At 38.0% G+C, this 25,905-nt stretch overlaps 1 long non-coding RNA gene across 3 annotated transcripts; it reads left to right on the top strand.

Annotated features, from left to right (window-relative positions):
- The first annotated feature begins 335 nt into the window (after nucleotides 1-335).
- On the top strand, nucleotides 336-25,037 carry LOC127487111 (uncharacterized). 3 transcript variants are annotated; one of them, XR_011385483.1, is made up of 10 exons: nucleotides 336-552; nucleotides 666-723; nucleotides 3,118-3,181; nucleotides 5,197-5,300; nucleotides 6,639-6,700; nucleotides 7,041-7,191; nucleotides 14,801-14,972; nucleotides 15,480-15,679; nucleotides 17,010-17,149; nucleotides 18,139-25,037. It is a non-coding gene; the product is annotated as an uncharacterized lncRNA (long non-coding RNA). The 3 variants fall into 3 exon arrangements; XR_011385484.1 differs by having other exon boundaries at nucleotides 3,118-5,300; nucleotides 18,139-18,234; nucleotides 23,189-25,037; XR_011385482.1 differs by having other exon boundaries at nucleotides 3,118-5,300.
- The last annotated feature ends 868 nt before the right edge of the window (nucleotides 25,038-25,905 follow it).

Here is a 25,905-nt window from a genome sequence, read left to right as displayed (position 1 = left end):
TGAACTGTCAGTTCATTCTGGGTTTTCCAGTCATCTGCTTCATTTAATATGTCATGTGTGCTACCAATTTTTTTTGCTATAAAAGTCTCTAATTTTGTAAGACATACATTTGTGTTTAATGTTGTAGCTGTTAAGAATATCACTTAAGATCTCCTGTGGCAGATTCTCCATCTTTCTATTCTCTGTGAAAACTCTTAATAATACTTTAAATGTATATTAAGATATAAACACTAGGAGAACTTAACAACTTCTAAAAAAATTGTGAGATAGGCAATGAATGAATTTGAAAGAAATTGACAATGTAGGACATTGACATTAATGTGATTAAATTCCCAGTTATATACTACTGACTGCATTGATGTCTGCCAATATATGTGTATTTTCAGAGATTTTTAACTTTTCTGTTTTGTTGAATTCTTATTTCCTTAATCTTTTCTTGGATATTATTGCTGGTTGTGGAGGGTATGTTTCTCATTTTCTAACCTGTCTTTTGTTTCCTCCCAGCTTTGACTGACTGCTGGTAGATTGTCACTAACACAATTGGACAAAAAAGTACGTGTTCTGATAGATAGTTTGTGAGATGGAAATTAGCATATCAATTTATTTTAGGTGTGGAATGTTGCATAGTCATAATATAATTATTTAATTTCTTTGTTGCTTTGTAGTTTCCAAAATTGTCTAGAAATGGTACCTCATCAATCCTTATTAAACAAGCCTGCGCTGGTGAGTGAGTTAAATATTGAGTGTCTCAAGTTCATTTTGAGTGCCAAATAAGATATTCTGAAGGCCTCATGGTCATTGCACGCCTGGTTAAGTGGCCAATCACAAGGCAGAATTATTCTTTCTCCTTCTTCACTTCTTTTTAGTGACACGTTCTCTCACCTGTCTGCGGTCCAGTAGTGGTTATGATGGTGGTGGTGGCGGTGGCGGTAGTAGTAGTGGTAGTGGTAGTAGTAGTAGTAGTTTTGGTGGTGGTGGTAGCAGAAAATGAATTACTGCTACTTTGTTTAAAATAAGAGCATATTTAACGGTCACCTTTTTATTAGGGATGGAATTAAAGAACATTTTAAAAAATATTTCTTTGTCCATTTGAGAAACAGAATTACAGAGAGAGGGGGAGCCAGAGAGAAGTCTTTCATCTACTGGTTCACTCCCCAAATTGCCACAACTGGAGCTAGGCTGATCTGAAGCCAGGAGCCTCTGGGTCTCCCACGTGGATGTAGAGGCCCAAGCAGTTGGTCCATCTTCCATTGCCTTCCCAGGTAATCAGCAGGGAACTGGATCAGAAGTGGAGTAGTGAAACTTGAATCGGTGCCCGCACAGGATGCTGCACTGCAGGTGGAGGCCCAACCTACTACATCACAATGCTGGCTCTAGGATCAAAGAACTTGGAGCAGTAAAATGACTTCCATCTTATTTTTCACATTTTCTGAGTTTAATATGCAAATTTTCCAAGAAATTAACATTGCTGCCAGTCTAAAGTCAGTGTTTCTCATAGGCAGCTGAATAGCTTTGTTTCTGGATGATCCACTGGGTCTTGTCAGCCACATGGAAACTAGACAAATGAGAATATGAAGGCAGTAGTTATGGGTTGTGGAAAAGTGGGTGTTAGTCTTCCTTAATAATAAAAAGTTTTCAAGACTAACACATAGTGTGTTGGTAAATATTCCTGAAGGGAATATCACTGTGTCACCTATGAATTTGAGTTGAAGAATATACAAATGAACATGATGATAATAAAAACATCTTTTTCACATTTTTGCTTACATACATATTTTCAGTATATAACTTCATTTAAAATAGTAAACAAACTTACGTTACAAAATGCTTAATAATTGCATATGATAAGGGGCTATGAGAATTTAAAACAATCCACAAATTTGTATTAAGCATACTATGTGATAAGAACTTGTTTATCCCTTGATTTAGGGACCTATTCAATTAGTCTGTATTCTCTGTTCTATGTAAAAAACCATGCTGCCATTCCATGTTTGGAATGATTATTACCAAATTATATGTGTACTGATTATGCACATTTTTTCTGTTCTGTTTATCTTATTTCACTTTATATGATAATGATAGTTGGGCCAGCAATATGGTACAGCAAGTTAGGCTGCTGCTTGCGATGCCTGTTCCCGTATCAGAGTCCCTATTGGAGACCATGCTACTCCACTTCCCAGCCAGCTCAGTGCTAATGTGCCTGAGAAAGCAGCAGAAGATGATCCCAGTGCCTAATCCCTACCACATATATGGGAGACCGAGATGGAGTTGCTGGCTCTTGGCTTCAGCTTGGCCCACCTTCAGCTTGACCCATTGTAGCCATTTGGGAGTTAGAGTGAAAATTGCTTTCTTGCTGTCTCTCTCTCTCTGTCACACTGACTTCACAAATAAGATTTTATTTAAAGATAATGCTTGAGTGTTGTCAGGGTGCATATCAATTTTGTGTATTAACTATTGTTTCACTGCCTTGTCTATGCATCACTTTTTGTATAATACTATTCTGATAAGAAGATTTAGAGAGTTTCCAAGACAAATTAAACATGAATCTTATGACCTGCTAGTGCCGTTAAATACCTTAAATAACAATGCAGAAAGCCAAAAAAAAAAAAAACACATTTCATTATCTTGGAGAACTTTGCATCCTTCTGAACAGATTGATTATGAGGCCTTCCTGAACCATTGCTTACCTAGATAATAGCTGGTATGAGAAGCTGAAGATTCTATATCACATTAAGAATTCCTAAATGAATTTGCTTATTGTCAGTTAAGTAAGTAGGTTTGCAGATATAAATTCTGTCATACTTCAGTAGGATTTAATAGGTACAGAATATATTGTTTTGATACTCTGATTGCTTTCACATTTCTGATGGTTTTGCGTTTCAGAGGGTTTTAAGTTTGCAGGTGTATATTTTTCCTTTAATCATTTTACTTAAATGAAGTATACATACCAAGAAATGCAATAGGCTGTACAGATAAATGAGTTTTCTGTATTTTGATCATACTTTTGTCTTAATTTGGGTGTTGGTTATGAGTGTGTCAAGATGTATAGTCTAGTCATTCCCTTAATCATCATGAGAAATCAAAGCTTTAGAATTATTAAGTGTTTCTTTGGTACAGATTTGCCATGGATATCAGTTATCAAAATCCACATGAAAGTCTGAGTGAAGTACATATATGTCTGGTATGTAATCATATAGCAAATTGCTCTTTTTATTATCAATACTACTTACACAACTAATGCTATCAGTGTTAATTATACTTTTTTAAGATTTATTTTTATTTATTTGAAAGACAGAGTTAAAGAGAGAGGTAGAGACTGAGAAAGTGAGGTCTTCCACCCACTGGTTCAATCCCCAGATGGCCACAATGGCCGGAGCTGCACTGAACCAAAGCCAGGAGCCAGGAGTTTCTTCCAGGTCTCCCACGTGGGTGCAGGGGCCCAAGGACTTGGGCCATCCTCCACTGCGCTCCCAGGCCATAGCAGAGAGCTGAATTGGAAGAGGAGCAGCTGGGACTAGAACCAGTGCCCTTATGGGATGCTGGCGCTTCAGGCCAAGTCTTTAACCCACTGTGCCACAGTGCTGACCCTGTTAATTATACATTAATACTAAGAAGAATATCATCAATTATCACTAATAAGATCTATTGGTGTTTATTTTTCAAATACATGTTGGTATATATTCTACTTATTGATAAATTCATGTGTTTTTCTAGAATATTATCTGTAATTATGCCAGTAGAGATTATTTACAGAGTAAATGTTCAAGCCATTGCAAACATGGTGGGGGAGAGTAAATGGCTGCAGATAACAAACTTTCTCAATTTTGTACATTCAAGATTTTAAATTATAATTCATAATTACTTTAACTTGGCATTGTTGTGGCATGGAAACAGTGAGGGCAACCACCCTTGCCTTTTTAATAATCTCAAGATTCAAAAGGTTCAAAAGTAAGTCTTATGTTAGTAATAGGTTTTTATTGATGCCTTTTATTGATTTGAGGATATATTTTGCTATGCTTAATTTTCTGCTACTGTTTTTTTAGATATGGGTGTGACATTTACTTAGGTATATCTCTTCATTTATTGAAATGATTTTTTTTTTCCATTTCAGTCTGTTAATATGAGAAATCAGCAGGCCCAGCTAGGGTTCCCCATCTTTGCACTTGAGCCTGTGTAGTCTCCCTCTGAAGAGTGGGCCTGGATTTTCTCATTTTTAACCCATCTATGGATGGCTTTCTTGACTTGATCTTTGTACAATGTCTAAAAAAAGACCTTTTTCTTCTGTATGTTTCTTCCAGGTTTTATGTTATTTTAGATAGCATATGTAGTTGGTCCTTGTTCCTCTATCTAATCTAGGAGTAGTAATGTCTACTTAACAAATGGAAGTTCCTGGAAAACCTGAGACATGTACAGGCTAAAATTTTGTGTAGTGTCTCACAGAAAGTTATTTTTATAAAAAAAGAATATATTGGTGTATTCATTATTGATAAAATGACTAGTAATTAATTTAACCTGTAAAATAAGGTAAACAATTTATAGTGAAATGTATAACAATCTCTCACTGTAAGGTAACTGGTATGTCTGTGGTTTTATTTTAAATATATTTACTTCAGCATACGAGGCTTCCAAAAGATAATGGAAAATGTCCATTATCTTTTATTGCATTTTCCATGAATTTTTTGAAGCCTTCTCTTATTTGATATTCCTAGACAAGCATGTAGACCTTTGTCCAGGATGTAGTAACTATGGTTTTGTGCTTTTTTTGTGAGTATTGAAACTCATGTCCATTATTTTACTGCTTGTATATTCTCCAGAATCCTCTGTGAATGCATATCTGTGATTAGATGCATGAATGTGTGCATGTTCATGTGCCTATCCATACACCCATATACAGTGATTGCATCACAGGTTACTTGGTTGCAAATAATATAGTCTCCTGATTTTATCCCCATTATTAGAATTTACTTAATGCTTTATCTTAAGGCATACTCCCTTGAACTTGTTTTAACTGTCTTAAACATCATACTCGATTACTGATTGCATTATAGAATGGCCATTTAACTCATTTCTACTGTGAATGCTCTTTATCTGTCATGTTTGTTTGAGAATATGGTAGGTTGGTCTCTACAGGATAGAAATGCATGCATGTATTAATTCAAGATGTCAAATAATAAAACATTAGTTTGGAACTACTAGAGCCACTTTGCTTCTACTTGATGTGATTGGGCCTTGGAAATCACCAGTTCGGAGTAATATTGGAGAACATCAATCTCTAAACATGAGGAACAACATCATAATCAGTAAGTGACAAAAGAATGCTTCTATTCTGAAAAGAGTACCATGCTATCATGAATCTGGAAGGGCTATGCTGCCGGTTCCTGGATTGTCTTACCACATATCTGAAACACCAAATTTTTTAGGCCATTTGTTTAAATAAATATTATTTAATAGTAAGGATGAACTACAGGTAATATAATTGTTTAAAAAAATCTATCTAGTAGATACTTAAGCAGAGTATAATCAGGAAGTGAACATGCTGTAAGTAACTTTTTCTTTTTTCGATTTTCTGTATTATGTAACAAAGTACCTTTACTTCTCTGTTGCTTCTCAGAATTTGAAAGTATCTTCATTGTTTCATCATTCCTCACAATAAGTCCATATCAGTGAGTTAATAAAAGTTACAGTGATGTGGATTTTTCATGAGGGTAATTCTTTCTTAAAAAAATTTATTTGAGAGGCAGAGTTACAGATAGAGAGATGGAGAGACAGAGTGGTCTATCCTCCACTGGTTCACTCCCCAAATGGCCACAACTGCCAGAGCTGGACCGATCTGAAGCCAGGAGCCAGGAGGTTCTTTGGGGTTTGCCATGTAGGTACAAGGGCTCAAGCATTTGGGCCATCTTCCACTGCTTTCCCAGGCCAATAGCAGAGAGCTAGATCAGAAGAGGAACAGCCAGTACACGTATGCGTGAGAGCATCTGTAAAGTGTCAGCAAGAAAGGATTACCCAAAACTTGGTGTCCAGGGTTTTCATTGGAGTTCATTCACTTATGTAGGCAGCACCTGTGTGATTGAGCTCAGTTACTCAAAATTCATATCGTCAGAGCAAAAGATAGATGTGTTCACCATAAATCACATTGTTAAAGCATCTGGTCAAGCAGGTTGAGTGTTTCCAAAGTCCTCGGGTAAATCAAAACAGTCATCAGGTAGAACATTCTAAGGGTTTAGAAGAAAGCTCATAGACACTGCCAAGAGCCAATACTGAATTTGGGGTTTTCTTGAACATATGCTGGGTTGGAACATCTGAGGCCTTCTGAGTAAATCCTCCTTGGTACAGAATCTGTGATAGCCTGTGCATTGTTTTGGGAGGTGGTGGTGGAAATCTTCATTTTCTAAATTTACTTCCTAAATGTTTCTTCAGTTAATTATCATAACAGTAGAATTAGGGCTTACTTGGTATATACTTATTTTGTCAAATGTGAAAACCTACTATAAATACTGCCATAAATGTATCCTATTTTTTATTAGTAAAATCATAGAAGAGCATGTTCAATTTTTGTATTCAGTTTGTGGTAGATATTGGAACATACATATTGGGATATATTATGCTTATTTTTATTTGATTTGCTTATTTACTAGAGCACTATGGGTACTGATGACATGATGATTTTTCTAGAGTTCAAGCACTAAAGAAACAACAGGTACGTGAAGACGAAGTGAACACTTTGCTGGTGATAAAATTTCTTGATTATGATTCATCCAACATTCAAAATAGAAAATGAAGGAAGAGATAATTAGAATACAGAGCCAAGCACCGTGCTTTTTATATAATTTAGAATGAATGTATATCTATGCATACATTTATGCATATGTGTATTTTGGGCATATAAAAACAAAGTAGATCATCTCAAACTTTAATGTTGTGTAAATAATATTTATTGTGACTGATTTCGCAAGCATTACATTTCCCAGTATTTTAGAATAAGCTCCTATATGCTAGTACTTGGAGAAACGAGTAAGACATGTGCCTCTTTCCTCCAGATTCTCATGATCCAGTGAGGGAAACAGAAACATTGATATTAGTGCAGATATATTCTGGAAGACATTCAGAGGCATACAAGACCTCCAAAGCCTTGTGGGAGAATGAAAGGTGAATCCTGATGTTCTGACTCTGAGAAAAGTTTTAGAATAGGTAAGGTTTTAACGTGGACTTTGTGAATGATAGGACCTTGAAATGAATACAGAATGAAGCACTGTGCTAGTATTTTAGACAGTGTCAGTTCAGAGAAAATGGATATGAGATATTCAGGTTCCCTGTAGGTTTTCTAGCTGACTTCTTGAGATTGTATGGGAAGAGATTTTTGTGGAGAAGCACTTTCATGAATAAATATTGTACAAGAGATTATAATTTTACTTGTCAGGTACCTCTTAGAATCTGAGCCTAACAGGGTGTAGAAGGCCAAGTGTCTAGCTGATAGAATAAAAAAGGGAGAGAATGATCCAACATGGGAAGTGAGATACACAGCAGACCCATAGAATGGCAGATGTCCTAAACAGCACTCTGGCCTCAGAATCAGCCCTTAAGGCATGTGGATCCGGCTGAAAAGCCCATGAGAGTATTTCAGGCATGGAAAGCCAAGACACTCTGGGGAAAAAAAAAAAAAAAAAACTAAATGAAAGATCTCCGCGAGTGAGATCCCAGTGGAAAGAACGGGTCATCAAAGAAGGAGGTACCTTTCTCTGAAGGGAGGAGAGAACTTCCACTTTGACCATGGCCTTGTCTAAAAATGATCAGAGTCAGTGAACTCAGGGGGCTTCCATAGCCTTGGCAGCTCATGACAAGAGCCTAGGGTGATTACTGATGCCATAAACAAGAGTGTCAATTTGTTAAGTCAACAACAGGAGTCACTGTGCACTTACTCCTCATGTAGGATCTTTGTCCTTAGTGTGCTGTACACTGAGATTTAATGCTATAACTAGTACTCAAACAGTATTTTTCACTTTATGTTTCTGTGTGGGAGCAAACTGTTGAAATCTTTACTTAATGTATGCTAAACTGATCTTCTGTATATAAAGAGAATCGAAAATGAATCTTGATGTGAATGGAAGGGGAGAGGGAGTGGATAAGGGGAGAGTTGCGGGTGGGAGGGACGTTATGGGGGGGAAGCCATTGTAGTCCATAAGCTGTACTTTGGAAATTTATATTCATTAAATAAACGTTTAAAAAAAAAAACAAAAACAAAATACCATGATCAAAAAAAAAAAAAAAGGCCAAGTGACTCCTCAATAGATTGTATATATGATTTTGTGTTGATAAACATGATACCTTAATTTTTTATGTAACAATGGGTCAAATGAATAGTGTAGTAGAATAGTGAAAGTGTGCTCTCCTGTGAGCATAGACCCTGAAAGCTTTGGAAGACTTCTGTGTATGTCTGGGTAGGTTACATTTTAGGTCATACTGCTGTAAAAGTATGACCATGTAGAAATAAGTTGACAAATTCATATTCCTAAAATATGTCTAAGAGTACAACTGTGCCTAAAAATACACTCATAACCAATTATAATTATGTCTAAACAAACTAAAAATATTCACAGAACTATGAACAAACACGACCAAGAATCACATCTATTTAGTAATCAGTAATAACTAAATAGTAGCCACTACCAGGAACTCCACAGTTAGTAGTCATGAATAGTTACAACTGGCTAGTAGCCATAGCTAATAAGTAAAGAAATCAGCAAATATAACTATAATAAGTGTGATTAACCATAAATATAACTAGTGATATAATTTAGTATTTCCAACTATATTGTTATAGCTAATAAAATAGCAGTAATTAGATCTAATCATAGCTCTCACAAAAACTATAGCTAACCATGAGGATAGCAAAAATAACTATATACACTGTGGAATACTACAGAGCGGTAAAAAATAACTGAAATCCTGTCATTTGCAATAAAAAGGGTGAAATTTGAAAACATCATACTTAGTGAAATAAGCCAGTCCCTAAAGGACAAATACCATATGTTCTCCCCGATCTATGGTAACTAATAGAGCACCTAAAAGGTAATCTATAGATGTGAAATTGCCATTTTGAGATGTTATGACTTTGAACAGCCCTTGTCTTGAGTGTTGAGGAACAGTTTTTTCTCAGACTATTTGTTGAACACTTTACTTAGTGTAGAGTTAGTCTTACATGTTCAAAGTTAATTGAGGCCAGTGCCACGGCTCACTAGGCTAATCCTCCACCTGCGGTGCCGGCACCCCAGGTTCTAGTCCCGGTCGGGGTGCCGGATTCTGTCCCGGTTGCTCCTCTTCTAGTCCAGCTCTTTGCTGTGGCCAGGGAGTGCAGTGGAGGATGGCCCAAGTGCTTGTGCCCTGCACCCACATGGGATACCAGGAGAAGCACCTGGCTTCTGGCTTCGGATCAGCTCAGAGTGCCGGACACAGTGCACCAGCTACAGCAGCCATTAGGGGTAAACCAACAGAAAAAGGAAGACCTTTCTCTCTGTCTCTCACTGTCCACTCTGCCTGTGGAAAAAAAAAGTTAATTGAAAATAGATCTTAGTAAAAAAATTAGAATAAGAGAGGGAGGAGAAAGAAGAGTGGGACTGTGAGTGGAGGGCAGTTACAGTGGGCAGAACAACTATATTCCTAAAGTTGTATTTCTGAAATGCATCATTTGTATACCTTAAATAAAAGATTTCTGGGAAAAAATTACTACAATCATTTTTGAAGCACAAAATTAGATGCTACAAACCACTGTAAACTTTTTTTTTAACTTTTATTTAATGAATATAAATTTCCAAAGTACAGAATATGGATTACAATGGCTTCCCCCCCATAACATCCCTCCCACCCGCAACCCTCCCCTTTCCCACTCCCTCTCCCCTTCCATTCACATCAAGATTCATTTTCGATTCTCTTTATATACAGAAGATCAGCTTAGCATACATTAAGTAAAGATTTCAACAGTTTGCTCGCACACAGAAACATAAAGTGAAAAATACTGTTTGAGTACTAGTTATAAACTTTTATTAAAAAGTTTATTTTCTTTCAAGATTTGCTTATTTGAAAGAGTGACAGAGAAAGAGGCAAAGACAGAGAGATCCACAGAGAGAGAGGGAGAGCTTCCACCTGAGGTGGTTCCACAAAGCAGCACAATAGCCATTATCAAGCCAGGCTGAAGCCAGGGGCCAAGATCCCCATCTGCTCTCCCATGTGGGTGGCAGGGACACAAATATTTAGGCCATCTTCTGCTGCCTTCCTAGCAGGAAGCTGGATCAGAAGCAAAGTAGCCAGGACGGGAACTGTCAATCCGAGGTGGGATGTCAGTATTGCAGTCAATGGCTGTTCCTCAATGCCAGTACCTCTTTTATCATTTTTCTAACTTAAACATAATAATTGTCCATGTAATATTTTGATACATGTGTACATTATGAAATGATCAAATTAAGATACTTAGCGTATTCATCACCTCATAAATGTATTGTTTCTTTGTACTGAGAACTGTGAGTTCTCCTTAAATTCACTGATGTGAGAATATGGAAGTTTTTCTGTGTGAAGAAAAAGGGAATGTTGATGCTATAATGTAAGCAGGATTTGGCTCCCCAATTCATGCAGAGATTTAAACTTCAAAGCTGTAAGTTAGTGGTACTAAAAAGGGTGGAAACTTTATCTGTGTTTAGTTGGTGGGCCTACTTGGAGGTGCTTGGAGAAGTGCCCTTGGAAGGTAGTATTTGTGAAATATTGGTTATAAATGATTGAGTCGGGCCTTAGCTGCTCTCTCTCTGCTTCCTGATTCACCATGTAATTGTTCATCTGTATATGCTGTGCCATTGCCACTTTCCAGGCTCATCTAACAGCTGAACCATTAATGCCTACCTGATCTTAGACTTAACCTCCAAAACCATGAACCAATATAAACTTTCTTAATTCAGAAGTAGCTTTTTGTAGGCATTTAGTTACTGTGATGAAAAGCCTGACTAATAAAGTCGGGTTGGGTATTTTATGAATGCTAAAATATCAGTAGAGTGTATAGTTTCTGCCATGTGGTTTATTTGCTTTAGGAGGGGCTACTGCCATGAGGCTTGCTGCATAGGTAAACTTAACAGTATGTAGTTAAACTATTCTGTGTTTGGATAAGTGCTGGGAGTTACAAATGCCTAGTAAGAGGTATGACTGGGGCAAGGAAAATGAATGCCAATTCTAAGAATAGGGCCTTGTGTCAGGAATGCAGACTGGTCAAATGCAGGAATTTAGACATTTTAAGGGATGTAATAATTCCCATTGTAAAGCCTTTTCCAGTCTAGGAAGCAGAAAGAGGTACACATCTAATTAACAGGGTTGTTAGGAATGATGTGTTCTTAAAATTTAAATTTTTAATTTTTTTTTAGATTCTTAAGATCACAGTGAATGCATGACAATTACAACACAATTGTCAATTCTTACGTTAATGTTATGTTAATGCAAGTTGTTCATAGATATAATTCTTATAATACTTTGCTTCCTCCCCCCTCCCTCCATCTCAATTTCTTCCTTCCTTTCTCCCTCCCTTGGCTGCCTGCCTGCCTGTATTCTTTCTTTCCTTTCTTTTTTCATTCTCTTTTTTAATTTCTGAGATAAGATTTTTAATTTACATTATAGTCAAGGGCTTAATGCTCCTCTAAATAAAGAATTCAACAAGTGAGAAGTAAAAAGACTATATAGTTCAGCAGGAATATAAGCAAGGATTATAAGAATAATCAAATGAAAATATATATATATGAACTGCTCTATATACATATACAATAAAATCAATAACATACATATATAGTATATATATTATATATAATAAAATTAAGTACATAATAATATGCATAATACACATATAATGATATACATATGCAGTATATATGTATATTATACACAGTAAAATTAATGATAATAACTGATCATTAAAACTATAGTAGTATGTCTTTTTTTTTTTTTTACAGGCAGAGTGGACAGTGAGAGAGAGAGAGAGAGACAGAGGGAAAGGTCTTCCTTTGCCCTTGGTTCACCCTCCAATGGCCACTGCGACTAGCGCGCTGTGGCCGGCGCACCGTGCCTATCCGAAGGCAGGAGCCAGGAGCCAGGTGCTTCTCCTGGTCTCCCATGGGGTGCAGGGCCCAAGCACTTGGGCCATCCTCCACTGCACTCCTGGGCCACAGCAGAGAGCTGGCCTGGAAAAGGGGCAACCGGGACAGAATCTGGCGCCCCGACCGGACTAGAACCCTGTGTGCCAGCACTGCTAGGTGGAGGATTAGCCTATTGAGCCGCAGCGCCGGCCCAGTATGTCATTCTTAACTATTGGTTTGACAAATATATAAAGCAGAATTTGCCAAAACTATATTTGCAGCAATATCGATAAACACAAGCATTTTTGTTTTTGGGGTTTTTTTTTTGTGTGCAAATTTTAGCTCTCATATATAAGGGAGAATATGTGATATTTGCCTTTTTTATTTTATTCATAGAATCAGAACATAATTCATGTATTTCATAGATGCAGTTCTAAGAAGATAACTATACTTCTCTCTTCTCCTTCCACCAATTTTCCTCCTTCCTTCTCTTCTTTTCGTTAATTTTTACAAAGACATAGTTTTAATTCGCTCTATAATCACAGGTTCAATTAATCAGTAAGCATAATATTCAACAAGTAAATAGTAGCAAGACCACAACTCCACAGGAATATAAACAAGGGCTAAAAATGGCAATTTCATCATAAGATGTCCATTTCATTCCTGTGCATTTATTTTGCAGTCTGTATTGACTGTCACATAACAAAGAAAACATGATATTTGTCTTTTGAGACTGCCTTGTTTCACTAAGCATAGTGGTTTCTACTTGTATCCATTTTTGGTGCAAAAGACAGAATTTAATTTCTGAGTCTGGCTTAATTCACTCAACATGATGTCTTTCATTTGTGTCCATTTTGATGCAAATGGTTTAATTTCATTCTTTTTATAACTGAATAATGTTCTATTTTATTTATATACCACACTTTCTTTATCCATTCATCTGTTGATGGACACCTCGATTGATACCATATTTTGGCTGTTGTGAACAGTGCTGCTATAAAACATGGTGGTGCAGATATCTGATACAGTGTGTCATGTCTTTTGGGTAGATAGGCAGTGGTGGTATTGCTGGATCTTAATGGCAAGTCTAATTCTAGTTTTTAAAGAAATAGCCATACTGTTTTCCACAGTGGCTATACTAATTTACAATCTCACCAACACTATATAAGTGTTCCCCTTTCTCCACATCCTTGCCAGCATATGTTATTCTGTCTTTTGGATAATAGCCATTCTGACAGGAGTGAGGTGATATCTCAGTGTGGATTTTGATTTTGATTTACATAATGGACGGTGATATTGAGCATTTTTTTCTTACATTTGTTGGCCATTTGTATCTCTTCTTTTGAGAACTGTCTGTTGAGTTCCTTTGACCACTACTTAGCTGGATTGGTTGTTTAAAGTAAGTGTTTTAATAGGTAATAATGAGTGGAAAGCAATGAGTTGGTTCCATACAGGCATTGCTTTGGTATGCATAGAGCCACTTCAGATTGTGTTGGCTCTTTCATGCCCTGGGGGTGGTTAAGCATGAAATAAAAATGTCTTAGGTCATTCTAGTCATACTGGAGAAAAAATAATCAAAGGAATTATGACCTGTTCTTCAACAGGCAAAAGTGAATTGGTTCCCACTCAAGGCTGATTGGTAGAGGGTAACCTTGATTAAGTCCTCTGAAGAAGGTTTTGTCTTGATCTCCCCTCTCTACTTATATTTTCCTGTAATATTCACACATGATTGGGAAGTAGGCATAACAAGTGAGATGAAATCTGTCCTGTAGATGTTAGAGTGAACTTGTAGCTAAAAATGAAACTCTTAGGTATAATGATAGCAAATGTTTTGAAAACTTGTGTACTTAAGATCACAATTTCAGTGAAAGAAATAAAAGAAGGTTCAGATAAATGGAGAATTATATTATATTCATGGATTAGAAATCTCAACAAAAAAAGATGTAAATTTTCTTCAAATTGAAATAGAAACTTAACGTAATTCCTCTCATAATTTGAGGAAAGACTTTTTTCATACAAAATGCGATCATCCTCACATTTCTATGAAACTGAAAAGAACTAATGTAGCTAAAACAGTTGGAAAAAAATAAAAGGAGGATTAGGTCTATGCAACTGTACTACAGAAGACTATGTTACATTGGTAGAGACACACAGATAACCCAGAAATGGACCTATACAAATAGGCTCAACTGATTTTTAACAATAATATAAAAGCAAGTCAGTGAAAGAGGGATAGTCTTTTCAATGTATGATAATGGAGCAATTAAAAATCCATGGGCCGAAAAATGCACCTTGATCTAAGTGTTAAAATTTAGGCAAAAAATAATGCAAAATTGATCTTGATCTTAAACTACAGAGGTCATACTCTTCTATGATTTGGCCTTCCATGATTTTGGTTGCCCTGTTGTCAACTGCAGATTGAAAATACTAAATTGAAATTTCCAAAAATAATGAGTTTGTAAGTTTTAAATTGCGTGCTGTTGGGAGGAATATGGTGAAATCTCATGCTATCCTGATGTACATCACTCTGAATGTGAATCACCCCATTGTTCCCACCCTGCATACCATGTTAGTCACTTAGTAGCCACCTCAATTATCAGACCAACCAAGTAAACTTATTTTTCTTTGTCTATTTATTAAAATTTTGTTTCAAACTCAGAGAGAGATACTGAGCTCCCATCTGCTGTTTTACTCCCCAGATGCCTTTAAAGGCTGAAGCTGGTTCAAGGCCAAAGCAGTGAGCCAAAAACCCAGCTTAGGTCTTTCACATAGGTGGCAAGAATTCAGTCTCGTGAGTCATTATTGCTGCATCTCCGGGTCTGCAATAACAGAAACTTGAAATCAGGAGCTGGAGCCAGGAATTAAATCAAGGTACTCTCATGTGGGCTGTAGACATCATAATCACTGTGCTAAATGTCCATCCTCTTTTTTAAAAATAATTGCTGCCAAGTGCAAGAGTAGTGAGGTGCTGAAAATTGGGATGTGCTGAAAAGAAGACTATTATCATAGGTATTTATGTACGGAAAAAAATTATAAAGATACAATGCTTCTGTTTTTCATAGGTGTCTAAAAAATATCTGGTAAGTGCATTCCTAACAAATCTTTGTTTCTTTTCCTTTTGACTATATCGCATTTATGACTACTGCTGGTGAACAGATTTAATATCTATGTTTCTTGATGCCCCCAATTTGCTCAGTTATTACTTTGTTTTAGATCATTTTAGCTGAATAATCATACTTTTATGATTTAGATTTATAGTAAAGACTCATAATATGTGATCCCTTTATTAACTGTTTAAAATGCAATACCTTAAAAAGAGAGTGTCACATTGGTTTGATCTTAGTGTTCCCCCTAAGTACTTTTCCATTTTTCTTCTAGAAAGATTTATATTTATTCTGCAGTTTGGACCATATCATCCTGAGTTAAAGGACTTTGCTTCTGCAAAATAATTTGCTGCCACTGTCTCCTCCGGATTTTCTACCATCAGGAAACTTTTTTTATACATAAAAAAGTAATTTAATATTTGGTATTCATTCTGAGAAGAAATTTTTGAAAAATACTTATTTCTTGGTATTCAGGTCAGTAATTTGTAATACAATAAATTCTGGCAAATATAAATGTAACCTTGTGATGATAAAACTATTTTTGTTTCTTTTTTTGCTTATCATGTTCCAAATATTGTTACAGATTTTCTCATTTATTTCTCTTGGCAAATTTGGAGTGCAGAATTACATTTTAAGAATTATTTATTTATTTATTTGAAAGCCAGAGTGACAGAGACACACACACACACACACAGAGAGAGAGAGAGAGAGAGAGAGAGAGAGAGAGAGATGGGGAAAGATCTTCCATCTGCTGGTTCAATTCCTGAATAACTAAAATAGCCAGGTTGGGGACAGGCTAAAGCCAGAAACCAAGAACTCCACCTTGTTCTCCCATATGGGTGGCAGGAGCCCAAGTGTGAAGGATATAATCTTTTGAATTCCTAGGAACATTAGCAGGAATCTGGATTGGAAATGGAGCAAATTGGAAATGTTCTGTATGTTTTACTAGTAATTTTATATTTTCCATTGTCTTCTGATTACATCCAGTTTTATCTGGTGATTCATTACCTCTGGAGAGCATGTAAATATATATCTTATTTATCTTATTTATTTTGCTGTCCTGGGTCACTTAGACGGTGCATTCTCAGTTGACATTGAAAATAGTGGTGAATGAATTTAGTGCTGAAGATGAATGAGTTTGGTCAAAACTGATAAGGACAGAGTACGATATATTTATCCCTCAATATACTTAATTGTGCAATGATTGAATAATTTTCTTTTGTGTATGTATTTTTTCAGGAGTATTATCATGTTTTCCACATAGTTATTTTAACGATATATGTAGGTAGCTTCTATAAAATTGTTATTTCTTGAAAGGAATCTTATTTTAATAGTATTTACCAATAGTTGATGCTAATATTTTGTGAAGGTTCTTAGTGTGATATCTTTCTTTGTTTTTTCCCACCCTTACCTATCAAGTGGTTGAAAGTTTTAATTCATTTTAAGTGTAAAATGATATATCTGTTGTTAATTTTTTATGAGCTTCTGTATTAAAGAAATCCTCATCCCACATAACGGCAATCACTGGGTTAAAAAGGGGACACTTCTGAGGTGTCTGCCTTCCCATCACATATTTGGAAGTATTCATTGCCAGTTCTGCCTGGACTGACCTCTTATGTGTCAGAATTAGCAATGTCTCAGAACCATTTGATTTAAGGAAAGACATTTTTAAGAATGGTGGTAAAATACAGATAATAGAAAGAATTACCTAATAGCAAAAGTAAAGAATAAATAGGAAATATTATAAGTAATTTTTCATTATTTGATTTATCATAACACTCTATATTTCTTTCTTGATTTTTAGATTCCAAAAATATCTTCATTTTTCCTCGCTGAGTCTCATGACACATCCGTGCCAATGAATATGTAAAAGATTGAGAGTCATGTGTGTGTAGTGGGGGTATGAGGACATCTACATAAATGTTCCAAGTATATTGCTGTTGTGTAAGTAAGCATTTCAGAAATATAAAATCATGCTGCTCTCATCTTATTTCTGATTGTTTTTTTCTCATAATCTGTGAAGTAAGGCAGTGAAGTATAATGAAATATTTAATACCCTCTCACTACATGTCAACTGCTTCCATTAGAGCACTCAGCTTATTTCCTACTTGGTAAGCAGCCTGTCCTGTTCATGTGAGTTAAATAAACGACCTAAAGCAAGTAGAATATGTAAATAATGGAAGAAATGTATCAGAGAGGATTGTTTTCCAGATGTCTGCCCTCACAACTTTCATAGTTGTCTAAGAGTCCCAGAGAGCAGGTGTATTTCTTCTCTGTGTTGTAAGAGGTACTATTTTGCTTTTGGGAAGAAAGGAAATGAGTCTTTTCTACATGTATGCCAAGCTTTGTCCGAGGATGATAAGTGAAATGTCACATGAGTATTGCTAATTTTGGGTAGGAGCAAGAAGGAGGTTCCAGTCCCGACTGAAAGAGAACTGGTTCAGGGTCAGGTATCTCCTCACATATTCTTACAGCTTCTCTCAGACTTGGATTCAGGGAAAGGTAGAACACAAGAGGCCTGTATTTCAGAATGTAAAGCAAGAAAAATGAGAGTTCCATCAAATACAATTCAGAAGAAGGGCTGAGGAATCCGAAGCTGAGGAGAGGATAAGGGAAAGCCCAAGGTTCTAAGTTGATTTCTCTTATGGAATTCAACAGACGTGAGTTAAAAGTTTTATTTCCTCTCAAGGGATGAAGGAGGAAATTAAATTTTTGTCCCTTTCAGTTCTCATGTATTTCCACTTCCATTTATAGCATTCCAGGTATCTTGTCAGAGTTTTTTCTGTATTTCTGGACACAAGGCATTCATATAGAAAAGAATAATGTAGTTGGTATTGGAGGTTCCATTTTTTTCTCCTTTCTTGTTTTTTTTTAGCTTCTGGGAGAAGCAAACCCTTTTATAGGCTACATGTCTAACATTTCACTCTCTGCAGGCTAGAAAAGATGAAGCTACTTCCTAAAGAAGAGGAGGAAATGGGACAAAACTATTTCTTCCTGGTTCTTCACAGTCATCCAGATGAACAGAGCAGGTGAGAGGATCATAACTGAGAGATGGATTTAAATTAAAGGACAGTTGAGCAGACATTTTCTAGGACTTAAGAATACATAAATTCAGAATTCAAGCATTGGACTTTGCTGGTGGGAGGGTTGATAGCCTCAGAGGTTGGTGGTGGGAGATGAGGCAGATATTCCATATTCAATCATTCTATATGCAGTGACTGAATCACAAAGGGGGCATTCTCTTGGATTACTGGAAACTGCCAGCTCTCTGGGTAGACGACAGCCTACAAAGTACAATGTGGTGGCCTCCACACCCAAAGTAGTGGGAAGAGAAGTATAGGCATCTTGAGCTGCCTAACCTGAACTCAGGAGAGCTTCAGCAGCCAGCTGGGTCTCAGGCATCATCACAGTGATTTCATTGATCCATTCAGAACAAGGTGAACACATACAGGTTACTGACAATAAATCAAGGAGATAAGGGTGCTTCTTCATAGAACAAAGCAAGCTTGTTCCTCTTGATTCTGACAATCACCAGGTAATGAAGGAGCAGGTGAGAGAATCCTCACTGAGGGAGAAATGTAGGTTGCATAGAGTAGTAAACAGCCTCCAGCCAGATTCTCAGGTGCCAGGCATCTGTTGTAATGGGAATATGATGTCAATTGTTGGGGATAATGGAGGCTAATGGAGCAGAACTTCTAAATGCAGTAGGCTATATAAGTGCTGTGTTCAGACAGGTGTGGATCACTTAGAGTAAAAGGGGACCAGTGCCTCTTGGTAACAAGCATACCATCAGTGCTGACCTCCAGACCCAGTGTTCATTGACATGAGCAGCCAATACCTCTCTGGGTAGAGTAAGGCTCACTAGGTACACCAGGTGTCAGGACTTTCAGACGGGTGATGGCAGCACAGCTGCAGGAACATTAAAATGTCATCAGATAGAGTATCCAGTAAGGCCTTGACAGCCACCTGGACCTCAGATATTGCCAGGATGATTCCAGTGGGTCATTCTTAATTCACTGAATGCATGTCAGATAGAAGAGATTCAGGATATATTAAAATGTTACTGGAGAAACAGAATAAAACAAGTTTATTGTGGTGCAAACATTTTTGAAATCCATACTTTTATTTTCATAATATGCGTTTTTATGAAGTTTTTGCAGACCCTTCAAAATTTCTAATAGAATAGAACACAGGAACAAAGTAAATCACCCTTGGTACTGACAATCATCAAAGTAAAGAAAGAGCAGGTGAGAAGCTCTTCACTGAGGTAGAAATGCAAGTTGGAAGGGCCAGGACTCCCCTAGGAGGTAGGAATAAAGAAGTTCAGGGTTCAGTCATTCATCTGTAATGCGTGGAATGTTGAAGGTTGTAAGGGATGGTGGGGCCTGATGGGACAGCATCTCCACATTTATACAGCATGCAGTGCCCTACTCAGGGAGGCACCAGTGTGTGAATCTAGCTACTTCTAGTACCACTTTGGAGAAAGTAAGGCTCACCAAGTAAACCAGCTGTGGTGACCTCCATGCTGGTGATGGGGGCGGAGCTGCTGACACTTCGAACTTCAGAAACCTGAGGTACCTTCTGTGTACCAAAGAAGGCCTTAGCGGCTACCTGAATCTACAGTGTTGTCAGGATAATTTCTGTGGTTCCTAATACCTTGAAGTCATGTCAGTTAGAGATAAACAGAGAAGATCGGGATACAGGGTTCATTAAAAATGCCCTGGAGAAATGGAATTAAAACAGAAGGTTATTGTGGTGCAAAAAATTTTTGAAATCCGTACTTTTCATGTGAAACATTTTCCATGAGCTTTTTTCAGACCCTTCAAACATTGTAATATGGTAGAAAAAAGGAACAAAGTAAATCCCCATTGGTCCTGACAATCATCAGAGTAAACAAAGAGCTGGTGGAAATGCAGGTAAAAATGTAAGTTAGAAAGTCATGGGATTGGAATCTCGTACGTGGTCGGAATAAGGAAATCAGGTCTCAAGGCATTAGGCTGTAATGCTTGGAGTGATGAAAGCTGTGGGGAATGGTGGATCCTGATGAGCCTGCAGATTGGCATGCAGGTTGTGTGCAGTGCCCTGCTTAGAGAGACACTGGTGGCTGAGAGTAAGGACATCCTGTACCTCTGTGTAGAATAAGGTTCACAGAGTACACTATCTCTGGTGACATCCAGACCAGTGATGGGACAGACCTGCTGACTCTTTGAACTGTCAGTATCTTGAACTACAATCTTTGTACTCAGTAAGTCCTTGACAGCCACCTGGACAACAGATATTGCCAGGATGATTTCAGTTATTTGATCCTGATACCTTTATTACATACCAGTTAGATAAGCATAGAGGAGATAGGGATACAGGGTATGTTAAGAAGTTACTGGAGAAATGGAATTAAAGCACAAAGTATTGTGCAAAAAATGTTTGAAACCATACTTTTCATGATGCTCTTATTCCATGAGTTTCAATGTGTGGAATGATGAAAGCTGTAGGAGATGGTGGAGCTTCATAGGAAGCGCTTCCACATTAATGATTTGTGCTGTCCTACTGACAGAGGCACTGGTGACTTCACTGTCCAGCACCTCTCTGGGTAGAGTAGGCTCACCAATTATGCTATGCCTGGTGACCTCCGGACTGGTGCTGCAGTGCTGCTGCGGAATTTTCAGCTGCCTTCCTTGTAATCACTAAGTCCTTCGTGGCCACCTGGAGCTCGTATTGTGGATTGCTCCTAATACCTTAAACACTTAATAGTTAGAGATAATGTTACATAAGATAGGGGATACCTAATGGGACAGCACCTTGACATTTGTGTTCTGTGCAGTGCCATTCTCAGGCACTGGTGACTGTCACTATTATCAGGCAGTATCTTTCTGCATAGAGTAAGATTGCGGTGCAAACGTTTTTCAACTCTGTATTTTTCATGAAATGCATTTTTTCTGAACTTTTTGTAGAACTTTCAAACTTTCTAATCAAATAGAAAAGAGAAATAAAGGAAGTCTTCCTTGGTCCTGACAGTCATCAAGGGAATCAAGGAACAAGTGGGAAGATCCTCACTGAGGTAGAAATGCAAGTTGGAGAGCTGTGGGGTTGGCATCCCCTATGACATAGGAATAAAGAATTTCAGAGCACAGACATCAAGCCAGAATGGATGGAGTGATGAAAGCTGTGGGGTTGGTGGAACCTTATGGGAAAGCACCTCAACATTTATGCTGTGCGTATTGCCCTACTCAGGGAGGAACTGGTGACTGTTACTATGAGCAGCCAGTACCTCTAAAGTAGAATAAGCATCAGCAAGTACACCATCTGTGTACTTGGAGCTACAGGGTATTTGAACTGCCGGCATCTGGAGCTGCCTTCTTTGTACTCTTGAAGGTCTCAGCAGCACTCTGGACGTCTTACATTATCAGGATGTTTCCGTGGTTTCTTCCTAATAACCGTAAACACCTTCCAGTTACAGAGGGAAACATAGATTCGGGATACTTTAAAAAGGTACTTGAGAACAGAGATCAAAACAGGAGTTCATTGTGGTAAAAAACATTTTTAAAATCCATCCTTTTTAAAAAAAGATATCTATTTGAAAAGTCAAGGTTTACCCACATGCACACAGTGAGAGAGAGAGAAACACTTTCATCTGCTATTTTATTCTCAAGATTGTTGCAATGACTGGGGCTAGGCCAGGCCAAAGCCTTGGGACCTGGAACTTGATACATTTCTCCCTCACGGGGGCAGGAGTCCAAGTACTTAGGCCTTTTTGCCTGATTTCCCATGTTGATTAGCAAGGGTGTAGATCAGAAGTACAGCAGATGGCACTTGAACCAATTGTCAGATTGGATGTTTGTGTTGCCAGTGGCAGCTTAACCTGCTAATTCATACTACTAACCCACATACTTTTTTGATGATATGCCTATTCCATGAGTTTGTTGTATACCTAATCACTTTGTAATAGAATAGAAAAGAGAAACAAATTAAATCTCCCTTGGTCCTGACAGCCATCAAGCGACACAAAGAGCAGGTAGGTAGAACCTCACGGAAGTAAAAATCAAGTTGGAGGGATATCGGATGGGCATGTCCTATGAGGTAGGAAAAAGAAAAGTTATTGTATTAGTTAGATACATTTAGAGAGGAGAGGGATACTGGGTACTTTACACTTGGCTGGAGGAATGGAATGTCAAAAGAAATATATTGTGGTACCAAAATGTTTGATTTGCGTACATTTCATAATCCACATTTTTTTCTGAACTTTCGCAGTACTCTCCAACTTGCTAACAGAACAGAAAAGAGCAGCAAAGGAAATGTTCCTTGATCCTGACAATCATCAGGTTAAACAAAGTGCAGTTGAACAGATTCTCACTTAGTTAAAAATGCCTCTCTCTCTCTCTCGGTCTCTCCTTCTCTATAACTTTTTTTAAAAAAAAATTTAAAAACTAAAATAGAAATGCATGTTGTAGGGTCACTGGATTGGCACAGCATAGGAGGTAGGAATACAAAATTTCATGGATCAGACATCAGACTTCAATGCATGGAGTGATGAAAGCTGTAGGTGTTGGGTGCTAACAGTGTAATATCTCCACGTTGCTACTGGGTGTAGTATGCTACTTGGAGAGGAACTGATGTATCCCTCTGGGTAGGCTAAGGCTCACCAGGGACACCAACTGTCGTGAACTGAAGACTGATGCTAGGCTATGTGGCAGGTCCTTTGGAATGCAGGCATATTGAGGTGCTTTCTTTGTACCAGTAAGTCCTTTACACTGCACCGTAACCTCATATGTTGTCAGGATGATTTCAGTGGTTTGTTCCCAGTAGCTTTGAAAACACACCAGGCTGAGAGATAAGGTTGGGAGGATAGGAATACTGGGTACTTTGAAAAGCTACTGGAGGAATGGAATGAAAGAACAACTATATTATGTTGCCAAAATATTTGAAATGGATACATTTCATGAGACACACTTTTTTCCTGAAGTCTTTACAGAAATTTCCAACTTGCAGGTAGAGCAGAAAAGAGGAATAGAAGAAATCTCCATTGGTCCTGACAACCATGAAGGTGAAAAAGAGCAGTTGCGAAGATTCTTCAGTTCGAAATGAAGCCGGATGGTCATGGGATTGGCATCCCCTATAAGGTAGGCATAAAGATAAGGGTTCAGTTATCAGTGTATAATGTGAGGAGTGAGGAAACTGTAGGGGATGGTGGAGCCTGATGGGCCAGCAGCTTGACATTCGTGATGTGTGCAGTGCCCTACTCAGAGCGGGACTGGAATGTGAACCTCTGAGCATCCAGGACCTCTCTGGGTAGAGCAAGGCTCACCAAGTACATCATCACTGGTGACCTCTGTACTGGTGGTGGGAGTGCAAATGTTCAGTTTAAATTGCATGAATCTTGAGCTGCTTTTATGGTCTGCAAAATTGCCATGGCAGCCCCTATGACCTCAGTTATCTTATGAAATATATAGTGATTTTTTTTCCTAATACCTTTATCTCATACCTGATAGAAGATAGTCAGAGAAGGCAGGGAATCAGGCTAGCTTTAAAAGTTACTGGAAAATTGGAATTAACAATCTGATTATGGTGGTGTGAAAATTGTTGAAATCTATGCTTGCCTTTTGACAAAATGCCCTTTCATGAGCTTTCTGAAGAACTTTTATACTTACTGTTAGAATAGAAAAGAAAAACAAAAGAAATCTCCATTGGTCCTGACAGTCACGAAGGTAAATCAAGAACAGACAGGAACACTCTCCCTGAATTTGAAGTACAAGCTGGATGGATGGTCACGGGATTGGCATCCCCTGTGCAATAGGAATAAAGATCAGGTTGTAGTCATCAGTGTGTAATATGAGGAATAAGGAAAGCTGTAGTATGGGGGAGCCTGATCTGCCAGTACCTCCACGCGTTAGCTGTGTGCAGTGACCTACTCAGAGAGGCACTGGCATGTGGAATTACAAACATCCAGGTCCTTTCTGGGTAGAGCAAGGCTCACCGAGTACACCATTTGTGGTGGTCTCCTGCATGGAGAGGGAGTGGAATCCCTGGCACTTTGAACTGTGAGACTCTTAAGCTGTTTCATAGTCCGCAAAATTAGCCTGACAGTCACTTGGAACTCAGTTGTTGTCAGAAAGGTTTTAGAGGTTTGTTCCAAATAACTAGATCTGCTATCAGGTAGAGAGGTAACATTAGAGACAGTCGGGATACACAGTATTTTTAAATGTTCTTGGGAACTGGAATTAAAAGCCATGATTATGGTGATTTGAATAATTTTTGAAATTCATACTTTACTTTTCAAGAGTGCCCTTTCCATGAGCTCTTTTTAAGAACTTTCAAACTTATTTATAGAAAAGAGGAAGAAAGGAAATTGCCATTTGTCCTGACAGACATCAAGGTAAACAAAGAGCAAGTGGAAAAATCTCCCTTGAGATAGAAATTAAACATGGAAGATCATTGTGAGGCATCCCTTATGATGTAGGAATAGGAAGCTTACCATATTAGCTAAGGAGATAAAGTTACAGCTGATAGGGATAGCAGGCACCTTAAAAGTCACTGGAGGAATTCACTGAAAATATAAGTTTATTATGATGCAGAAATGTTTGAAATCAATACAGTTCATGATACAAATTTTGTTTCTTAACTTTTTCTCAAATTTGCCAACTTTATAATACACTGGGAAAAAGGAACAAAGGAAGTTTCCCTTGTTCCCAACAATCATCAGATTAAAGAAAGTTCAGGTAAGAAGATTTTCATGTGGAAATGCAAGTTGGATGGTCATGGAATTGGCATATCCTATGATGAGGCACAAAGGAGTTCAGTATTCATAGTCTGTAATGCGAGCAGTGGTGAAGGCTCTAGGGACTGGTGAAGCTTGATGTGATAGCACCTTCACATTTGTGCTGTTCGCAGTGCCCTCCTCACAGAGGCACTGTTTTTTTTTTTTTTTTTTTTTTTTTGTTTTTTTTTTTAGACAGGCAGAGTGGACAGTGAGAGAGAGAGACAGAGAGAAAGGTCTTCCTTTGCCGTTGGTTCACCCTCCAATGGCCGCCGCAGCCGGCGCACTGCGGCCAGCGCACCGCGCTGATCCGATGGCAGGAGCCAGGTGCTTCTCCTGGTCTCCCATGGGGTGCAGAGCCCAAGGACTTGGGCCATCCTCCACTGCACTCCCTGGCCACAGCAGAGAGCTGGCCTGGAAAAGGGGCAACCGGGACAGAATCCGGCGCCCCGACCGGGACTAGAACCCGGTGTGCCAGCGCCGCAAGGCGGAGGATTAGCCTAGTGAGCCGCGGCGCCGGCCTAACACTGTTGTTTTAATATATGAACATCCAGGACCTCTCTGGGTATAGTCAGGGTTACTAAGTATACCACCTATGGTGACCTGAAGACTGGTTGTACCGCATGTTGCCTTCATATTCCACAATAATGGATGCCACTTGGGCCTCAGGTATTTTCAGAGTGATTTTAGTGGTTAGGTTTTAATACTTTGATCTCATAGAAGTTAGAGAGATAAAGTTAGAGAAGATTGAGATACAGGACAGTTTCAAAAGTTACTCAAGAAATGAAATTAATATCAAAGATCACTATGTTGTGAAAAAAATTTTGAAATGTATACTTTACTTATCATGATATGCCCTTTCCAGGAGCTTAATGCAGAACTTTGAAGCTTTATGATAGAATAGAGAACAGAATCAAAGGAATTCTCCATTGGTCCTGGAAACATCAAGAGT

The sequence above is a fragment of the Oryctolagus cuniculus genome, chromosome X, assembly GCF_964237555.1.
Source record: "Oryctolagus cuniculus chromosome X, mOryCun1.1, whole genome shotgun sequence".
Classification (NCBI taxonomy): Eukaryota; Metazoa; Chordata; class Mammalia; order Lagomorpha; family Leporidae; genus Oryctolagus; species Oryctolagus cuniculus.
Note: the sequence above shows the minus strand (reverse complement) of the source record. Positions and strands in the feature narration are given on the sequence as shown.